Below are 19,564 nucleotides of genomic sequence, written 5' to 3'. Positions count from 1 at the left end.
GAGGCTGATTCATCAGGAGACCAGCTACATAATCAGCGGCTTGACTTCCCTTCAGCGCCGGAGTGTTGACCAGTTTTGGTTAGCAGAACCTGAGCCTCAGCCTGCACATATGATTTCTGACTACTCTGGAAGAGTAACCCTGATTCTAACCTGCCTCTGTCTTCTCTGCCTCACAAGAAAACCTGATCGAAGTCTGGAGCTCTGGAGGAGCTCATGTTTGGAAACCTGCCTGCCTGCTCTGAAAAACCAAACCTGAAGATCCTCAGTCTGAATCTCCCTGCTAGTTCTCAGGAGAGAACTAGGAGAACAACTCAAGGTCTGAACCTCGCTAGCCTGAAGCTAAGCTCTGCCGCTGCTAAGCTCTCTGCTGAACCCACAGTCTCTGGACCTCTGGATCAGTCTGAACCTCATCAGGTACATCTCAGAATCAAAACTCTGTCAAGACATCATAACTACCTGGCTAACCAAACAATCCCTCTCTGCAGAGAACTCTGTGAATCCAGTCCCGGACCTGTACCAGAATCTGTGCAAACCATTTACTCTGTGTGTGTTTATCCAAATAAACTGTTGAAGTTTTATCCAGTCTCCTGTGGTGTTCTGCATGTGGGTTTAATCACAGAGACCCATCATGACAGTAACTTCCTTAAGGCGGTCCTTGTCTACATATCTAATTTTCTAAACCATTTGTCAGGAAGCTGCACTGTTAAGCTTAGATGATGCAATCGTTATTTTTTTTCAGTTAATAAAAATCATTTTTGAATAAGAGCTCTTTCATCTTTGAAGTTATGTTTAACTGTAACTTCAGTTTTCTTGAAAACAGGAACTGAGTCTAGTTTTCACACTGAATTTTAAAACCATAGACATAATTAGAGGTGAAAAAACTGTAAGACCTCGATGCAGAACACACACACACACCCACACACACACACACACACAAGTCAAGTAACACTATCCTTGGGGGGACTTCTGATTGACTTCCATTCATATCGCATTCATTTCTTTGACCTAACCCTTACCCTAAGCTTAACCCTAACTCTAAACTCAGTTCACACCTTAGTCCTAAACTTAACTCCCATCCAAAGAAGAGAACTTCTCCTCATGAGGACCAGTCATTGGTCCCCACAAGTACTTATTTTCTAAAAATGTGGCATATTTATTTGAAATTGTCGCCACAGGGTAACAAAATATGCCCAAACAAACCCATTACACTCTGTTTTGTTTCCATGTTTTATGGGGAATTTTCACTGACTGTATTTGTATGGGCTTACCAAGACAGCTATCCTTACCCTAAACATTACCAACTTATACCAGCCCTAAACCTAAGCTAACAGATAACTAAGTTCATATAACCCCAAAACCCAAGGAGAGAACTGTTCTTCATGGGGACCAGTTAAATGGTACAGTTGAACGGCTTTCTCTGCACTACAAACAAACACACACTCACACTAAATGCATGATTCATTCTCTGTCCTGCTCCCTAACTTCCTCCACATGATCCGAATATAGAGGTGAATCAGCAACAGATACACACACATATAAATGCCTAACAGATGCACACTCTGCACAAGACCCAGACTGCAAGGCAACCCACAGACCAAACTAAAGATTAGTTAAGTTGATAACGCACTGTGCAAAGCTGTCTCACTGAAAGTCATGTCTTTATAACAGACTCTAAGACCTTCCCTGCAGTTGCGCATAATGAGTTATCATGGCGGAAAGGAAGAGAGACGTTAGCAACAGCTTCTGCAAATGACTCTATAATATGATACAGGAGACAAATTGTAATTTTGACATTTGTTAATTAACTTTTACATAAATATAATAGTTTGTTAGGATAGAGCATGAACAGGATCTTTGTGTCTGTGTTCATGCATTTTTACAACTCTGTGTTTTAAGTGATGAGAATACAGTGTATAGTTCAAGTATATAAAAATGTAATAATACAATTATTTAGTTGTGATATATCTATGTAGATATTGGTGTGTTAATAGCAGTTATGTATTTAGATATGGAATGTAGTGTACAGTAGTGGTTATTTACATTTGCTTTCAAACCCTTTGTAAAAGTATATTTTACAATAAATGTACTGATGATTTATGAAATAAAAAGTTAATGGTTCAATTTTTTTCTATGTAAATTAAAGCCTAAACTCTATTTTACAGTAATTTGAATCTGCTGCATTTGCATAAAATGCCTACTGATCAGGCAAATATATATTTGTCATCTGATCAGAGCTGTTGAATGAAATTTTAATATCATTGTAACATATTTTGCATAAAAACAGCAATACAATGTATATCAGTTATCCTTTTATTAACAGTGAAATACGTTGTATTCATAACGAGTTGCAGCTGTTCCTGGGTGCAGGGGCATGGCAACATCTTACCCCAGCTTGTGAAAAAATTTACTCTTTTTAATAAGCTTTAAATGATTTTCACTATTCTCCTGCAAAAAGCCATGATATTAATTTTAGACATTGGTGGATCAATGTCCATGCAGACCCTTTGCAAAAGACTCTCAAAGGTACGCGTAACAGAGAAATACTACCCCTGATGTGATTGGCATAAAGGCGCTGCTCACTGACATACTCATCTCTTTCCTGTGGAGCTAAAACATGGAGACCACATTGGGGAGAACTCCTCAATTGGATTCTCTGCAGACCAGTGAATCTCACTAATCAGATTCCTCAAAAGAAAAGCCAATCTAAAGGCAACGTCCAGAACCAAATTTAATCAAAACGGACTGTCTGAAACCTTCTCTGTGACTTACAGAAATGACTTCAACCCAGACATCCCAGTAGACCCAACAAAGAACACACCTGGCATGTCAGCTAGTAAAAGTAGCCGCAGACAACTCAGAATAAGCCGAGCTAAAGGCCGAGATATACTCGCACGTTGGGTGGCTGCACCGGTCTGTGCACACTGTGCGTGAGCCCATAGAACGTTGTACGTGTCTATAGTTGACAAGGATGTAGGCGCAGTATTTGCAAAAACCACAGAGGGAATAGGAGGAAATGCAGAAGAGAAGAGAAGAAACAGTCAATGTCCTACTTCCAAAATGGCCGAGCAAATTTATTTAGGAATTTGTGACTATTGAAGAATAGCAGGTGTCTTTATGGCAGCTACACATAAATATAGCATAGGTTTACATGAGACACAAAGAGATGTGATGATGGAGAGAGCGGCCTGCCTGTGAAGCAAATATGGACCTTTTCTTTGAAAAATTACAGAAATAAAAACTAAAAATGAATGAATAAACAGTAACAACAAAGCATTTAACCACACTGCTCCACTAGAACCTTCTGGGCCTTTTGATGTCAGTACAGGCAAACTTTTTTGTGGAGGAAAACTCTGTATCCTCCCATTTGGAACAAGGCCTAACGCGGCATTCAGCGCCAAGTTACTGTCTCTTCTACAATGACAAGACGTCCTCAATCTCCAGGGACAGTCCCCGTTTTGGTCCACTTGTCCCCGGCTAAAGCTGTCCCTGTGAATGTCCCAGACTTTACTGTTTTATGACGTGGGAAATGTTGCATGTAAACTTTTATTACAGTGGAAAGAGTGCGTGAGCATATTGTCAACAGAAATAGCTTTTACGGTAGCTGGTTACGTCACAACCGATGGGGAGCTGCCAAATGTTATGGTGAGTGTGTGAATTTGTGTTATTTGGATTGGGCTGATCCTTGTGATAAATGTTTGGTTCATGCCCAGGTTAAAAAAGGTTTTGTTAAATGTAACATAAACCAAGATAAACTTAAAAAAATTAAGAAAAGATCAAGGTTGCAACTGGCAAGAGAAAAAGAGACTTGGATTAAAGGTAGCAGAATGATTGAAATCTCATTGTAAGGCGCCAATCTGCTACGGTGGTTCACCAGGGATCAACAAGGTTTCATCTAAAGATGTTAGAACTGATTAGTGATCTTTAATTCATACATTCAGATAGTTATAGGCTGACCAGATTTGGATTTCTAAAAAAGGAGGACCGGGGTTTCGAACCGAGCCATCAGCTCCGTGGCTGGTCCGGATCCGGAGCCAGCCGGGGACGAACCCGACCAGTGACCGAACCCGACCAGGTGACAATATGCTTTCCTCCTGCCCGGGGGGAAGCCCAGGCCCACGGCTACCGTCACCAGATCAGATTTGGTTGCTCCGTCTCCCGCAGGCTCCCTCCTCCCGTCTGCCGGAGTTCCCGGACCGGCCCTGGACCTGACGGCTCGGTTCTGCTGCACTGTAATCGACTAAAATTCTGGATGATTTTGAAATCCCCCTGGACATTTTTTTAGGTATGAAAAGTAGGACATGTTCATGAAAAAGAGGACATCTGGTCACCCTAGATAGTTAGTTATTATTAGTAGTAATTATAAATTGTTCTGTTCATTAATGTTTAGGATTTATGAGCATGGACTTCCAAGTTTAGGTGTGCTTTTCTAATCCTCAGTTTAAAAAATGTAGTCAGTAACATAAAAAACTGAATGAGACAAGATCTGCATGATCTAAGAATGATGGATTAAGAGACAAGCCCCTGTTTAATGTTGATTTATTATTTTGGATTATCTTATAGCGCTAAATATTTTTGTGGTAACTAGCTTTTTTAGTATTTAATCAGGTGAGATAATAATAATAATAAGTAGGATGAGATTATATCAAAATAACCCCAGTACCCCGCCTAAAAAACAACAACTTCCAAACTGATTAATCCAGGTGTGTAACCAGGCAGACACACCTGGATTAATCAGTTTGAAAGTTGTTGTTTTTTTCAACACATTACAGACCAAAGAAAAATATGATTAAATAAAGTAACAACAAAATGTAATTTTTTTTTACATTATGAACACACTGGTTTATTATTATTTGGCTTATTGTAAGATTTTTTTTTTTTAAGTGTTGCAAATGTGTAATAATATCCTTGTCCTATAATTGCTCTTGCAGCAGTGATGCATACGGTAGTTTTAGAAAGGGTTTACTTACTTGGTTTCATCTGTTTTCAATCTTTGAGCTCTGCTAGAATGTTAGCAGAAAAATATGGAAATATTCGGTTTCACAGATACTTTTCATTCCCGTGGGCTACGTTCACACAGCAGCCTGAAGTGGCCCAAATCAGATTTTTTTTGCCCATATGCAACCTGTATCGGATCTTTTCGTAGCAGTCTGAACAACACAGATTCGATTGTTTTCAATGCGACAAGAACAGAATATTCCAGGAGGATAATTATTCTTATGAACTGATTGCAAAGATGATGCTCTGAGGTGGACTTTCTTGCTCAAAAATGTTTTAAAACAAAATTTTTTCCAACTCATGAAAGGAAATAAAGACACTCTTGACTGCACCGACGGAACAGAGCAGGAGCATCTAGTGTCAAACATGCTGACCACCATTTGACCTGGTGTCCAAGTTTTAATGTTTAAAGTTTGGGTTTTTATTATGCCCAGAATGTAAAACCCCTGTAGCGACTATCAACCACCTTTTTCTCGCTTGTGGGTTCGGGGAATCTGGAATTTAACACGCTTAAAAGAGGATGTCGAAACCAGGATATAAGGTATGGGCGTTCCCATTTATTTAAGTACGTTTGTATATGAACAAACTTTCCAAACAATCCGAGTGGCGGTCTTTACAACAAGTGAGATGGACAGGTAACTATGGAGAATGTGAAAATAACAGAATTTGACCAGAGGACGCAGGCTATTGTGTGCCAAAGAAAGCGGTAAAAACCGTATGACCACCCGTCACCCAAAACCCTTTCTGCCCTCTCACGTCTCACCTATAAAGCCTTCCCCTCCACACCGCCACAAGTGGTAGAGCAGAATATAGGTCACCACCACCCAAAACAAATAACCCAGAAACAAACCATACCTAAACACCAACAACTATAAATGGCTCCTACAACCCCCATAAGAATATTTGGAGTAATTAGTCTTTTGATGTTTGCTATTTCATGGCAAATCAAGAGAAAATTGGCTCGATTAAAGCCACGTTATATTTCTGCTGTTGGAAATGCTGTAAAACTTAAACCTAAACAAGCTTTCAGTCATATTTAGGTAAAATATATCCCAAATAGGACAGAATTCTAAATAAATACATAAATACCGTAAATTCTCTAATATTGGCCTGTATTCCATTAGCGGCCGGGACTCTAACATTGGCCGGTCTCGCTGTCAGAGGAGGTAAATAATGGCCGGTCTCTAATACAGGCCGGGGATATAAACGTTTTTTCTGGGCATACCTCAACATTATACTTGTGGTAGTAACATACAAGTACCACAGCCCTGCGCTGCTGGACGACAGGCCCTGACTGCTGCCCGTCTGCGCGAGGAAGAGAACAGACACGCAGCAGAACATGAGGAGGAGCGCGAGTGATGAGGAGATTAAAGGGAGAGATGAAGAGGAGGAGGAAACTGAGGAGGAGAATTAAACAGAATTGGAGGAATTTTTTTTTTATTTAATTCAAATCAAGCGAGACATGGTAACTGTACTTTTTCAATAAATGAACCTAGTGTTTTATAGGTTCAAATAGAAACAAAATCTCATTTTTATTCATTCCACTGGTAGTCTGTTTTGCTCAAATAGCAATAGAGGCCTGTCTCTAATTCTGGCCTCTTTCCAATAAAGGCCTGGACCGCGATGCACTTGAGTGAAATAAAGGCCCGGGCCTATATTAGAGGATTTACGGGTAAGTCTATTTCCAAGACAACAGAGAAAATAAAGGAAGCAGAAGCGACTCCTAGTGAAGGTCAGACACCCTTGGACTTTTTAAGAAATGGAACAAACCACTGAAGTAAAAAACGAAATAATGGTCAAACTACGGTGCAGATAAAAGCTGTACCTTAATTATGCTTTGAACAAATGTATGTCCTGAAAAAATGCTGCATCTATGTGTATTTGCATTTTAACTTTGACAGCCCTAATTACAAGGTTTTTTTATTTTAACACTGAGCCAAACTGCTTCCAACTCATCAACCTATGACTTTGCCTGATCACCAGCATATGACATGAGGCATGATATTCCATTAAAATCCTCTAGGGAAAAGCATTTGGACATTAAATCAAAGCCCACATCGATCTTTAACCATTTAAGATAGTAATCATGTCATTGCTTCTAATTAATAAAGTGTTCTTTAAACTCAGAACTGAATGAAAACTTTACACAAATTGCTGTTTTATCTCAAGCAATCATGTGAACTGATCCTCAGGATGTGCTGAAGGCAGCGTTCCCTGACCAAAAGGTCCACAAAGGTTCCTCTTTCGAAACTTCCCATCAACTGACCCTCATAAAGACAAGTACATTTGGTTTATATTGTTCTGGACCTCATTAACAATGAAAATGTCTCTGTAGAGAGGACTCAAAATGATGGAACCAGGCTGCCATTTTCATCTCAGTATGATGCAAATTAAGCTAGCAGCATCTTCCTTCTCTCACAACCACTGAGGCCACAGTCTTTCTGGCCAACCAATACGTGTCATCTGTGTCAGGAGTTGGCAAGGACAACAAAGCCCACAATGCAGCAAAAATGATTATAGAAAAAATGGTCAAATGTGGACCTGTATAGAATAACATAATAGTGAAGAGTTAAAAAATAAACAAATAAAATATTGTGCTGTAAGGTGTTTTAACAACATACATACTGTGCACCTGAAGAATAAATAACCAATATACAGCTATGGATGTTTTACACTAATGGATAATATTTCATTTGACTAAGATAGAAACTGTGTAAAAATCAGTATGAATGTAACAATGTATTGAGGTTGTTGGGAACAGTGGTGGTTATAGAGTCTTCCAGCTGCTGGGAGGAAGGATCTGTGATAACTCTCCCTGGTGCATTTAAGGTGCAGCAGTCTGTCATGAAGGAGCTCTCCAGTTCTGGAACAGCTTCATGCATGGGGTGGGAAACATTATCCAACTGAAATGTTAATTTAGTTAGGATCCTTTTGTTTCCCACCTACTGCAGAGAGCATCCAATCACGGAGCTGGCCTTCCTGATCAGCTTATCCAGCTGTTTTCTCTCAGCTACAGATAAGCCACTGCTCCAACACACAGCTCTATAGAAGATGGCTAATGCCAAAACAGAGTTGTAGAAGGTCTTTAGTAGCGTCCCCTGCAGTCCAAAAGTCATCAGTCTCGTCACGAGGAAGAAATGAGACATGAGAGAAATAATCCCAGAGATGTGAGTCACCAGGATGCTCTGCCAAATGATTTTAGATCATCAATGCCACCAGTTTGAATAACACTGCTGGTCTGATGATGTGAATTTTAAAACCAAATGTTAGCCAGAAGTGGTCTGACACCAAGTAAATATTGGGACATGTTGTTTGTTTTGGACAGTAGTAGAAGTTTGGTGACAAAATAGATCATTATGGCCATTGATTCCAATGTGCCTTGAGATGTCCATTACCTATCAAACTATCTAGATCAGAGGAGGGCAATTCCAGTCCTTGAGGAACCTTTAGATATGTCCTTGGCTCAACACACCTAAATTAAGTATAATTAAGTATTAAATGATTAAGGGGACTCTGGAGAAATGAACTGAACACTAAGGATTTAATTCACCCATTTGATTCAGATGTTGTGGACAGATGTAACAGTTGTAGGAAACCACAGTTGCACACCCTTTAACTCTAAAGGCTGATTCATACTTCGAAACTAGGTCATCTGCGTAGGTCTCGTGGTGAACGCAGAGAGACAACCCCGCCCCCTCTGCAGACACTCTGCACAGCAGCACCTCTCCCAAACTGTATGTGAGAGCGGAGAGTGCCGCAGACAGGAGGCCTCTGATTGGTCAAATCTGCATCCGCTTTACTCATGTGTATCTCCTGCTTGGTAGTTGGATCAGCTAGAAGAGCGAGGTGCGCAAGAACGCTGGGACCCTTTTTCCACCTGGATCCCCGCTCTTTTTCGCCCTCATCTCTCTCCGTTGTCGCACAAACTTGCCCCTTTCCCCTTCCTCACCGCCTCTGCCGTATCTAGACCCACAGTTAGTTCATCATTTTCCCCTTTTGCTTTGTGACGTGGAATAAACATAGCACAGACCACGCTTCAATATGGAGTATAAATCAAAAATGTCTGCGTCTGCCTGCGGCACGCTCACTGCGACACACTGCTGCAGGAGTATAACCAGCCCGTTATACTGTGGAAACCAATTTAGTTACTTAACTACTCCCCCTAAGAAGTAACATACTGACTAACTCTACTATTTGGGACAAGTAACTTGTAAATGTTATGTTATACTTTATTTCTTGAACTACAGTGTTTAACACTGGTCACAAGGTAGTGAGGCTGTTTACCTACAGCTGGGACAGTGGTTGACGGGTGACATGTCCACATGGTGGTGGGATTGTGCACCATGTCTCTGGGGCCCAGTGTTACTCCGACATCTCCTGCAGTTTGGCCTTGGAAAGTAAAGTTCCCAGTTTACATGTGTGGCCACAAGGAGGCACTGCAAGTGTCTTTGTGGTGGAGAGGCCATGTATGGTGTTAAAATGCTGCCAAAAATTAGAAGAGTGTATCAAGCAATCACAATAGTGCAATTATTAATCACAACCAAGCATTTAATAACCTAAAGAACATTGCCCTGTGGTAAGGGTTCACGAACATATTGAAAGCATTCATCATACACACACAACTAATATCTCAAATATCAGATTGACTTTTTGTGACTCCGCCTCTGATGTGACTCTCTGCTGAAATGTCTGTCTCGTGTTTTTATGTGCTTTTCTTGTGCTGAGTTTTTTTTAGATATCTCAAGCTGTATCCTGTCAAGGATAAAGTGTAAAATATACTTTTTTCCCCCCCTCTCTTCCCAAAAGAGGTTCCTATCAGAGATAAAGGCAGCTCTATAGGTAACCGCCTTGGACCTGGACAGCCAGGTAACCGGTGGGAACCTGGCAAGCCATAAGAATGAGCCAGTGGCAACATTCTGCACTTTGACTTAGACAGATTTATTTGTCATTTTGTAAAACAAAAGGAAATTTCGTTTGGAAGAGCTCTCTGGACAATTTCATCTTTTTAAGAGTCCAGCCTTGAAAAATAGTAAAAAAAAAATAGAATAACATATATATATCTATATACACTATATTGCCAAAAGTATTTGCTCACCTGCCTTGACTCACATATGAGCTTAAGTGACATCCCGTTCCTAATCCATAGGGTTCAATATGACGTCGGTCCACCCTTTGCAGCTAGAACAGCTTCAACTCTTCTGGGAAGGCTGTCCACAAGGTTTAGGAGTGTGTTTATGGGAATTTTTGACCATTCTTCCAGAAGCGCATTTGTGAGGTCGCACACTGATGTTGGACGAGAAGGCCTGGCTCTCAGTCTCCGCTCTAATTCATCCCAAAGGTGTTCTATCGGGTTGAGGTCAGGACTCTGTGCAGGCCAGTCAAGTTCATCCACACCAGACTCTGTCATCCATGTCTTTATGGACCTTGCTTTGTGCACTGGTGCACAGTCATGTTGGAAGAGGAAGGGGCCAGCTCCAAACTGTTCCCACAAAGTTGGGAGCATGGAATTGTCCAAAATGTCTTGGTATGCTGAAGCATTCAGAGTTCCTTTCACTGGAACTAAGGGGCCAAGCCCAGCTCCTGAAAAACAACCCCACACCATAATCCCCCCTCCACCAAACTTTACACTTGGCACAATGCAGTCAGACAAGTACCGTTCTCCTGGCAACCGCCAAACCCAGACCCGTCCATCAGATTGCCAGATGGAGAAGCGCGATTCGTCACTCCAGAGAACGCGTCTCCACTGCTCTAGAGTCCAGTGGCGGCGTGCTTTACACCACCGCATCCGACGCTTTGCATTGCACTTGGTGATGTATGGCTTGGATGCAGCTGCTCGACCATGGAAACCCATTCCATGAAGCTCTCTGCGCACTGTTCTTGAGCTAATCTGAAGGCCACATGAAGTTTGGAGGTCTGTAGTGATTGACTCTGCAGAAAGTTGGCGACCTCTTCGCACTATGCGCGTCAGCATCCGCTGACCCCGCTCCGTCAGTTTACGTGGCCTACCACTTCGTGGCTGAGTTGATGTCGTTCCCAAACACTTCCATTTTCTTATAATACAGATGACAGTTGACTGTGGAATATTTAGGAGCGAGGAAATTTCACGACTGGATTTGTTGCACAGGTGGCATCCTATCACAGTTCCACGCTGGAATTCACTGAGCTCCTGAGAGCGACCCATTCTTTCACAAATGTTTGTAAAAACAGTCTGCATGCCTAGGTGCTTGAATTTATACACCTGTGGCCATGGAAGTGATTGGAACACCTGATTCCAATAATTTGGATGGGTGAGCAAATACTTTTGGCAATATAGTGTATATCTATATATCTATATCTATATATATCTATCTATATCTATATCTATATCTATCTATATATATATATATATATATATATATATATATATATATATATATATATATATATATATATATATATGTATATATATATAACCCAAGGTCAAAATGGAAGACACCTCCTAAGGTAGTTGAGAATGACCGAGCTAAGATCCTATGGGACTTCAAGATCCAGACTGACAAACAGGTGATGGCTAACCAACCAGACATCGTGTTGATGGACAAACAGCAGAAGAAGGCAGTAGTGATAGATGTGGCAATCCCAAGCGACAGCAACATCAAGAAGAAAGAACACGAGAAGCTTAAGAAATACCAAGGGCTGAAGGAGGAGCTAGAAAAGGGAAAGTAAGAGCAGCAGTGGTGCCAGTGGTAATTGGAGCACTAGGGGCTGTGACCCCCAAACTGGGAGAGTGGCTACAGCAGATTCCAGGTAAAACATCAGAGGTCTCTGTCCAGAAGAGCGCAGTCCTAGGAACAGCTAAGATACTGCGCAGAACCCTCAAACTCCCAGGCCTCTGGTAGAGGACCCGAGCTTGAGGATGACACATACCACCCCACGAGGGGTGAGAAAACAGTTTATATATATATATATATATATATATATATAACATAAACATATGACTGTAAATTTACAGTTCTAACATTTTTTTTTTATATATGATGTTAAAATTCTATAAATATGATAAAATACATCCATCCATCCATCCATTAACTGACACGCTTGTCCCGAGTGGAGTCGCGAGGGGTGCTGGTGCCTATCTCCAGCAGTCAATGGACAAAATACAATACATTAAAATAAAAAAATAAAAAATAAAAAATACAATATTATGGTGGAAAAAGGGTCCCAGCGTTCTTGCGCACCTCGCCCTTCCAGCTGTTTCATCTTCACGAGTCGTTTTCCACAATGACGGTCATACAAACAAAACAAGCCGGTAAGGTACCAAACAGGAAATACGCATAGTGTAGAGAGGATGTAGATTTGACCAATCAGAGGCCTCCTGTCTGCGGCACTGTCTGTGGTCACCTACAATTTCGGAGAGGTGCAGAGGTGTGTCTGCGGAATGGGCAGACACACCACAATGGGCAGAGTATAAATCAGCCTTAAGGCAGTGGTGTCCAACGTGTGGATTGGAGGCCATTAGTGGCCATTGAACCAACTTTGTGTGGCTCCAAACCACATTTGAAGGATGTCAAAAACTTTGCCCCTAAAGCAAACATTGGGGTTAACTTAGGCCCTCTTTTTTTATTTAATCGTAAGTCATTTCATAGAACCATAACTTTAACTCTAACTTTTGGTTTGGCAAGAAAAACTAACATATATTATGTAAAAGACAAGGGAAACATAAAAAAACAAAAACAAATGAAGCACATAGTTTCCAGACTACTAGGAAACAGGATCTGAAAAGATGTTACTTTTTGTGTCAGTCTTGTGTCAGTAATTATTCTTTAAAAAATAATAAATGAAGCATTATTTAAGTGCTTATTTAAAAGTTATTTAAGTGTTTATTTAAAAAAATCAATTGGTTATTTACCATTTTTGGTAATTGTTATCCTTGTTGTTACTATGGAAGTACCAAAGAGGCACCAGTGGCTATGGAGCCACAGGTGGCTTTCTTGGCCTAAACAAAGACAGTTATACAATATTCAACCAAAAAGTCAGGAAACTGTAAAGCTCTCTTTTAATAAAGCAAATGTCTGAGAACCTTTTACAGACCTAGCCTTTATTTAATTAGAATATCACGTTGAGTGATATGTGTAATTTATTGCTATGAAAGTTATAGTAAAATTAAATTATTATATATTTTTATTTAGATAAAAAGTCTCCCCTTAGTTTCTCTCAAAAAATGGCTGTTGAGTATTGATGAAACTAATCTAAATAAATTCATACAGCTTTCTGACAGTCATCATGGCCACTCAAAACACTTCACACCAAAGACACCCAGTCAGACTCACACATATGAACACATTTACAAACCAACAGTTAGTCCACCTCAGGTTTAAAGCACTTTGACATATTGCAGGAAGAAGCTGGAATCAAACCCATAAACTTTAGATCCTGAAATGTTTATCTCCCTAATACTTTAGTGGGTAAAAAAACTCAACAGAACCAATGCAAAGCCTGCATGTGTCGCCATGCAAATGGCAGCTCCTATCAGCTTGAGCATGCTCAGCGTGCACGCCAACGGGACATAATGTGTGTATTCTAATGTCAGCATGTGAATGAGAGAGAAAAACGGTGGCAAGGACAGCAGAGGCACAGTTTCCAGCAGTTTAATTGGCTGCAGCTGAGGAGACATGCTGAATTCATTATCTAAACAGGAGGCCTTCATATTCACCTACATTTGCAGAAACAGCAGCTCGCCCCGTGTTCTTGGCCGAAATGTGTCGTTTCATGCCCTGTCATTGTTGAATGTGTCAGCAATATTAAATCAAGCAGGGTGAAAATATGGTTAACTAAAAAGGTCCCCATTATGAGTTCCAATCAGATTTCAATGTGTTCAAAGAAGTGCAAATATGTTGCATGCAAACTTTAAAGCAACTAAAGTAATGAAAATAAAGAGAACCCTTGGCTGAAAGTAAAGCAATAATGGGTGATATATGAAACTAGGGCTTTATTGCAGTTAAAGTATTTTAAGTTTTTGCATCACATTGCTAGGCTTCTGTTTTATTTGCCAAGGTTGTTTATATTCCTTGTGATTAGTTTTATTAACAGTACTTTTAGGTCCTCTTTGTTCATAATCAGCCACATTTTTGTCATTCTCCTTAGGTTCTACCTTTGTGGTCCTTGTCTGTGGGTGTTTACCTCTTTAAGACTGTCCATGGATCCATGGTGGTAATGCATGCAGTGGTGCAGGAGACATTGTCTTAGTAAGTTTGGCACCTTTATTACCATCTGAAATCTCAGAGGAATATTCCTGAGAACAGGGGGGATTTACCATTAGGCAATACTGGGCAGTTGCCCAGGGCACAAAGTTCCTGGTTGCCCCATAAAGCTTTATTTTTGCACATTAATTATATTTTTGATAAAATGTCTTCTGCTAAAATGCCATCAGAACACTTATAATATTAAGCGTGTCTCGCCTCCTGTTTGGAAAAAGTCTTTCATTCATTTTGAGATGGCATGAAAAGTCATCTCAGTACAAAACTTGTAGAGGAGAACAAGAAAAGGGACAAGATGACAGGGACAAAACATAGACCAACTAATGTATGTCTATTCTATGGACATTTCTGTATCTGTATAATGGGTTTGTTTTATGTCTTGTATTCTCAATTTAGAGGACCCCCTCCCTGTCTTTGCCTAGGGCTACAAATTTCCTAAATCCATTCTTGCCTGACAACATGCTTAATCCATAACAGGAGGGATTAAATGAAGGTAAAACAAACTACTATCATAGTGGAAGAAAAAAAAAGAGATAAATGAATAGAATTGAATAAACAAGCTTTGTATTTCTTTGTTTGGAAACTTTTTGGCATACATGAAACCATGAAATGGACACCACTTGATGACAAAGAGGAATAACAGGGTTTTACATTTGGATCAGAATACCTTTAGAGTTTATGTTTATTGTTATTATTTTTTAAAAGCATGAAAAAAAAAAACTGAGTCATGCCTTTGAATCTAACAGAAATGATTCTATGTTAATTGATTCTTCTACGTGGTGCACTTTGTCCCGAGATCTTGTAAATTCGCAATAAAAACCCTGAAAATGCTAAGGCAGGCTTTTCATTTTCATTTTCCCTCCAGATGAAACAGGGTCAGAAAATGCACACAGAATAGTTTTGGAGGTAAAGCAAGCCACAGGACTTAGAAGACAAGCGTTCATGATAAAAACAAAGTAATTCCCCTTTAAATTCTAGGGTTGGATGTTGCAAAAGTCTGGCTAGGAGTACTTTCACTTTAGGCCTTATCTTTGTTAAATACATACCATAACCGGTTTATATATATAATTCAGATTGTGGTAAAGACTGAAATAAAGACGGGCCTTTACTTTTGTTTTTTTTTTTAACCTTCGATATATATATATATTACTTAAAAATACTAAAGTCTGGAAGTACTAAAGTATTTGAAAACAAAAAAATACAAAAACACAAGAAAAGCTTGATCAGCTGATCAAAGAAGAGAGCAGTGTGCAGAGTAATGAAGGTTGAGAGCAGAACAAACACCAAAGGTTGCAGAGACACTCTGTTCCTTATTTATAAACCTATGAAAGGACATTTTTACCAGAGGTGCACCTCATGCACAATTCATTAGAATTTAGTAATGACCCAAATCATATTCGAGTTTAGCTGTTGGTGGAAGTCACAATATTGGGTAAAACTTGTTGGGTGTCTGCGCTCTCAGTTCTTTTCTATTTATAACTTATCCAGTTCAGTTCTGTTTTCAAAATTCTAAAAATTTGCAATACATTTGCTAAATTCACTGAAAAGAGCTGTTGAGGCTATTGTTATTATCTATTAAATTTCAACCTATTTCTAAACTAGAACTGTACTATGAATGCTAGAACACTTTAGAATTACTTTTATTTCATTCTGACATAACTGAACACATTAAATTGCTGTTGTCCTTCTCCAGCTGGAAAATAGAGGTTTAATTCCGAATAACTGATATAAGGTTTCTTCAGAAAGATCTGATTTATAATAGCTTTCTTCAAAATTTGTAGGTAGATAGAAATCCGAACCCTAAGTAATACTGAGGTAAAAAGACAATATCCCAAGCTTAGAACATCTCGGGGAGCTTTGTTCAATTAATCTCCTGGAAAGTGGCCCGTGCTCAAAGTGCTTTGATTGGAAACAATCTTAAAGTTACTGGATGTAGACAATGAACGATGGAGCTTCAGGGTTTTCTGAGGCTCAAACTAACTGTTAAGAGCAGCTAACTTCTATAAGAATGACCAAAGGAGGGGAGAACTCCACCAGTGAATGCAATGTGAACTGCAGGGACTAAAGAGAGGCTTTTTAAACAAAGTGGTGCCAATGCAACAACCAGCAGGTACAATAATGACCAGTAAAAGCATCATTGATAAAAACAGACTGAGCTGTAAGTGTTCAGAGGTACAACAGTAATCTAAAACAATTGGATCTTAATGGAACAACGGCCAGGTGTAAAGAATACCACGAGAAGACCTGGTTACAGTTTGCTGAAAACTATACCTGAGAAAGTAACCCATCCATCCATGCATTTTCTTACACGCTTAATCCCAAGCAGGTCACGAGGGGGTGCTGGTGTCTATCTCCAGCTGTCTACGGGCAGGAGGCAGGGTACACCCTGGACAGGTCGCCAGTCCATCGCAGGGCAACACAGAGACAAACAAACATTCACGCACACACTCACACCTAAGATGAATCTAGAGAAGCCAATTAACCTGACAGTCATGTTTTTGGACTGTGGGAGGAAGCTGGAGTACCCAGAGAGAACCCACGCATGCTCAGGGAGAACATGTAAACTCCATGCAGAAAGACCCCGGGCCGGGAATCAAACTCAGAACCTTCTTGCTGCAAGTCAGCAGTGCTACCCACTGCTCCACTGAGCAGCCCGAGAAGGTAATCATAAAAAAGAAATGACTCTGGTCGGATAAAACCAAACCTGAGTTCTTCAGACTGTAAAACACTTCAACGACATTAGGGAAGTTGGTCAATGCTGGCAGATGATGGATTTATCTAGATACCACTGAGGCCCACAGGTGCAAATGAAACGAAACGAGCTGCAAAAACATGCGTGATGCAAACTCCAAAACATGCAATCACAAAAAAAAAGGTACAGAAAAATGCTGCTTACAAAAAAGAAACACATTTAAACAGGTGCAAACCAGCAGCAAACGACAAAACAAGCTGCAAACAGACGTATGATGCAAACTCTAGAACATGAAAACACAAAAAACAAACGTAAGCACAGGAGAAAAAATTACTGCAAGCAAAAACAAAATGCTGCAGTCACAGAAGGAAAATGATGCATATACTAAAATAGCTGTATAGTTGCTCAAAGAAGACAGTTTTTGTTATATAGTTATATATAGTACTATAGTACTTACTATGTAAGTGTACTTAATTCACCAAAGAAAAAAAAAATCAGACAACTTATCTCATAATTACCAGATCAGTATCTGGTCATTATGAGATATTATCTATATATTGAGAATATATGAGAATTATCTATATATTTGCTTCTGATTACATGAGCCAGTAATGAAACATCTCTCAGAAAACTGGTCTTCATGATCACTTCTTGAGAATATCTGCATCTATTCCACTGAACAGTTCTCTGTACCGAGGTCTGACCTGATACGCGTTGGAGCTCCGCTCCTGTTTTTCATTTCATCAACAAAGTACGCAGCTTTAAACCTGGGATTACTACTTGTGGAGCCTTATAGCCATACGCGAAAATCCCTCAACAGCTCCATTAATACAGATTCTGTAAGGTTTTAGATTTTTATATGAATCGACATGCCACATAAAGTTGGGAACTGGTCGTTTTAAAGATTCTGAAGCCTCAGCTGTACTTCTTGTGGATCTAAGATTTTGAGAATGTAGTGCCACTCGCCACATCAGGAGGATTGCCAGATGTCACTGACTTTTCCAGCCCAAAAATTTTTCATGAACCGCCTGGATATACAAAACCTCACCCAATTTGGACCAAAGTCTATTGATAAATCTAAAGAAAAGGCCATAAATCTAAAGAAAAATATTTTTTACCCATAGCCGGCCATGCTAAACTCCCATCCTAAGATTGGGAAACATCCCAACCTGGCAACAATGCACATCAGACGGGAAACATTAGTCTTTAGATGCAAAACCCCATCAACATAAATTTGCCAAATATAAGAGGAACATCGTAGTTTGAGCCCCTTGAGTTATTTACTGTCACAGGTAGGTGCTTTGGTTGGAGAGTAAGCGTTGGGGCCGGTATGATTTAAGGAGGGCTGGCCTGCCCACCAGTCTGAGCCTGCATAGAAGTAACATAAGGTTTGTTCTTTATTAGACTCCCTCTAGTGGTCTGGAGTGCTTCTGTTTTCTTGGAGCTAGGTTACAGCTGTTTTTACTATTTGCGTAATTTCCTCTCTATGATCGCATTTTGTTTCTGCTTGCCGCACTTTGCTTTATATGTTTAGTTGACTGTAGGACTTTGCCTTTTATTTTCAGTAATTGCAGCATTTTTTGTTTGCAGCTTTTATCTTTTGCATTTGATTTTCCTGCCTACGTTTTTTAGAGTTTGCATCGCATTTGGTTGTTTCCTGCACATTTGAACGTGTCGACCACAATAAAATACTGACTGACAATGAAAGATGCAACAAAGATGTGAGATGCAACAGAAAACTTGGAATCGAGGTGAAGACTCAGCTTCTATACAGCCCTAATACAGTCCAACCTACAGTGGTTTAAATCAAAGGATACAAAGAATATTCATTGTTTTAGAGCGGCTCATTCAAAACCCAGACCTACATCCAATAATCATTAAAAGATATTCAGCTGCTGTTCATCCAATTAGAGTTTCTAAGCAAAGAGCAATGAGCCAAGGTCTCTGGAGCATATCGAGTACAGGTTACCAGTCCATCAACACAAAAACACACCAAATGAACAAGTATGAACATAATCAAACCTAATGTCAATCTTACTCACATATTTTAGGTTCTGTGGGAGACATTTGGAGTGAACTGGGAGAACCCACATATGTATTGAGCATGGAAACTCCAAAGAGAGAATTTAAACCCTGAACCTTTAAAGTAACAGTGCTGAAGAAGACATGCAGCTGTTCAGATTAAATACAGCGCACTGCACAAACATTGTTTATTACATAGAGCCCGTGACGGGATGCTCTCTCAACGAGATTGGAAACAAAAGGATCCTCACTAATATTTCCAACCTCATGCATGAAGATAATCAGGAACTGGAGAGCTCCTTCAGTGACAGACTGCTGCACCCTAAATGCACCAGGGAGCGTTCTCACAGATCCTTCCTTCCAGCAGCTGGAAGACTCTATAACCATCACTGTTCCCAACAAACTCAATAGGTTTTTACATTCATACTGATTTTTACAGTTTATATCTTAGTCAGTTAGATAACATGCTGCTGTCATTTTGCACATCTCTGATGTTGCTGCTACTTTCAAATATCCATTACTGTAAAAATGTCCATAGCTGCATATTGGTTATTTATTCTCCTAGTGCACAGTATTTATATTGTTAAAACACTTTACATTTATCTTTAAATTTTTTATA

General features: G+C 39.8%; 1 protein-coding gene across 2 annotated transcripts in view; it reads right to left on the bottom strand.

Annotated features, from left to right (window-relative positions):
• Window positions 1-19,564, bottom strand: part of zgc:162171 (uncharacterized protein LOC565931 homolog) — a 35,377-nt gene that overhangs the window by 14,940 nt on the left and 873 nt on the right. The window lies entirely within an intron of this gene.

The sequence above is a fragment of the Cyprinodon tularosa genome, unplaced genomic scaffold (assembly GCF_016077235.1).
Source record: "Cyprinodon tularosa strain WSP-4 unplaced genomic scaffold, ASM1607723v1 ctg482, whole genome shotgun sequence".
NCBI lineage: Eukaryota > Metazoa > Chordata > Actinopteri > Cyprinodontiformes > Cyprinodontidae > Cyprinodon > Cyprinodon tularosa.
This window is presented reverse-complemented; position numbering and strand designations above follow the sequence as displayed.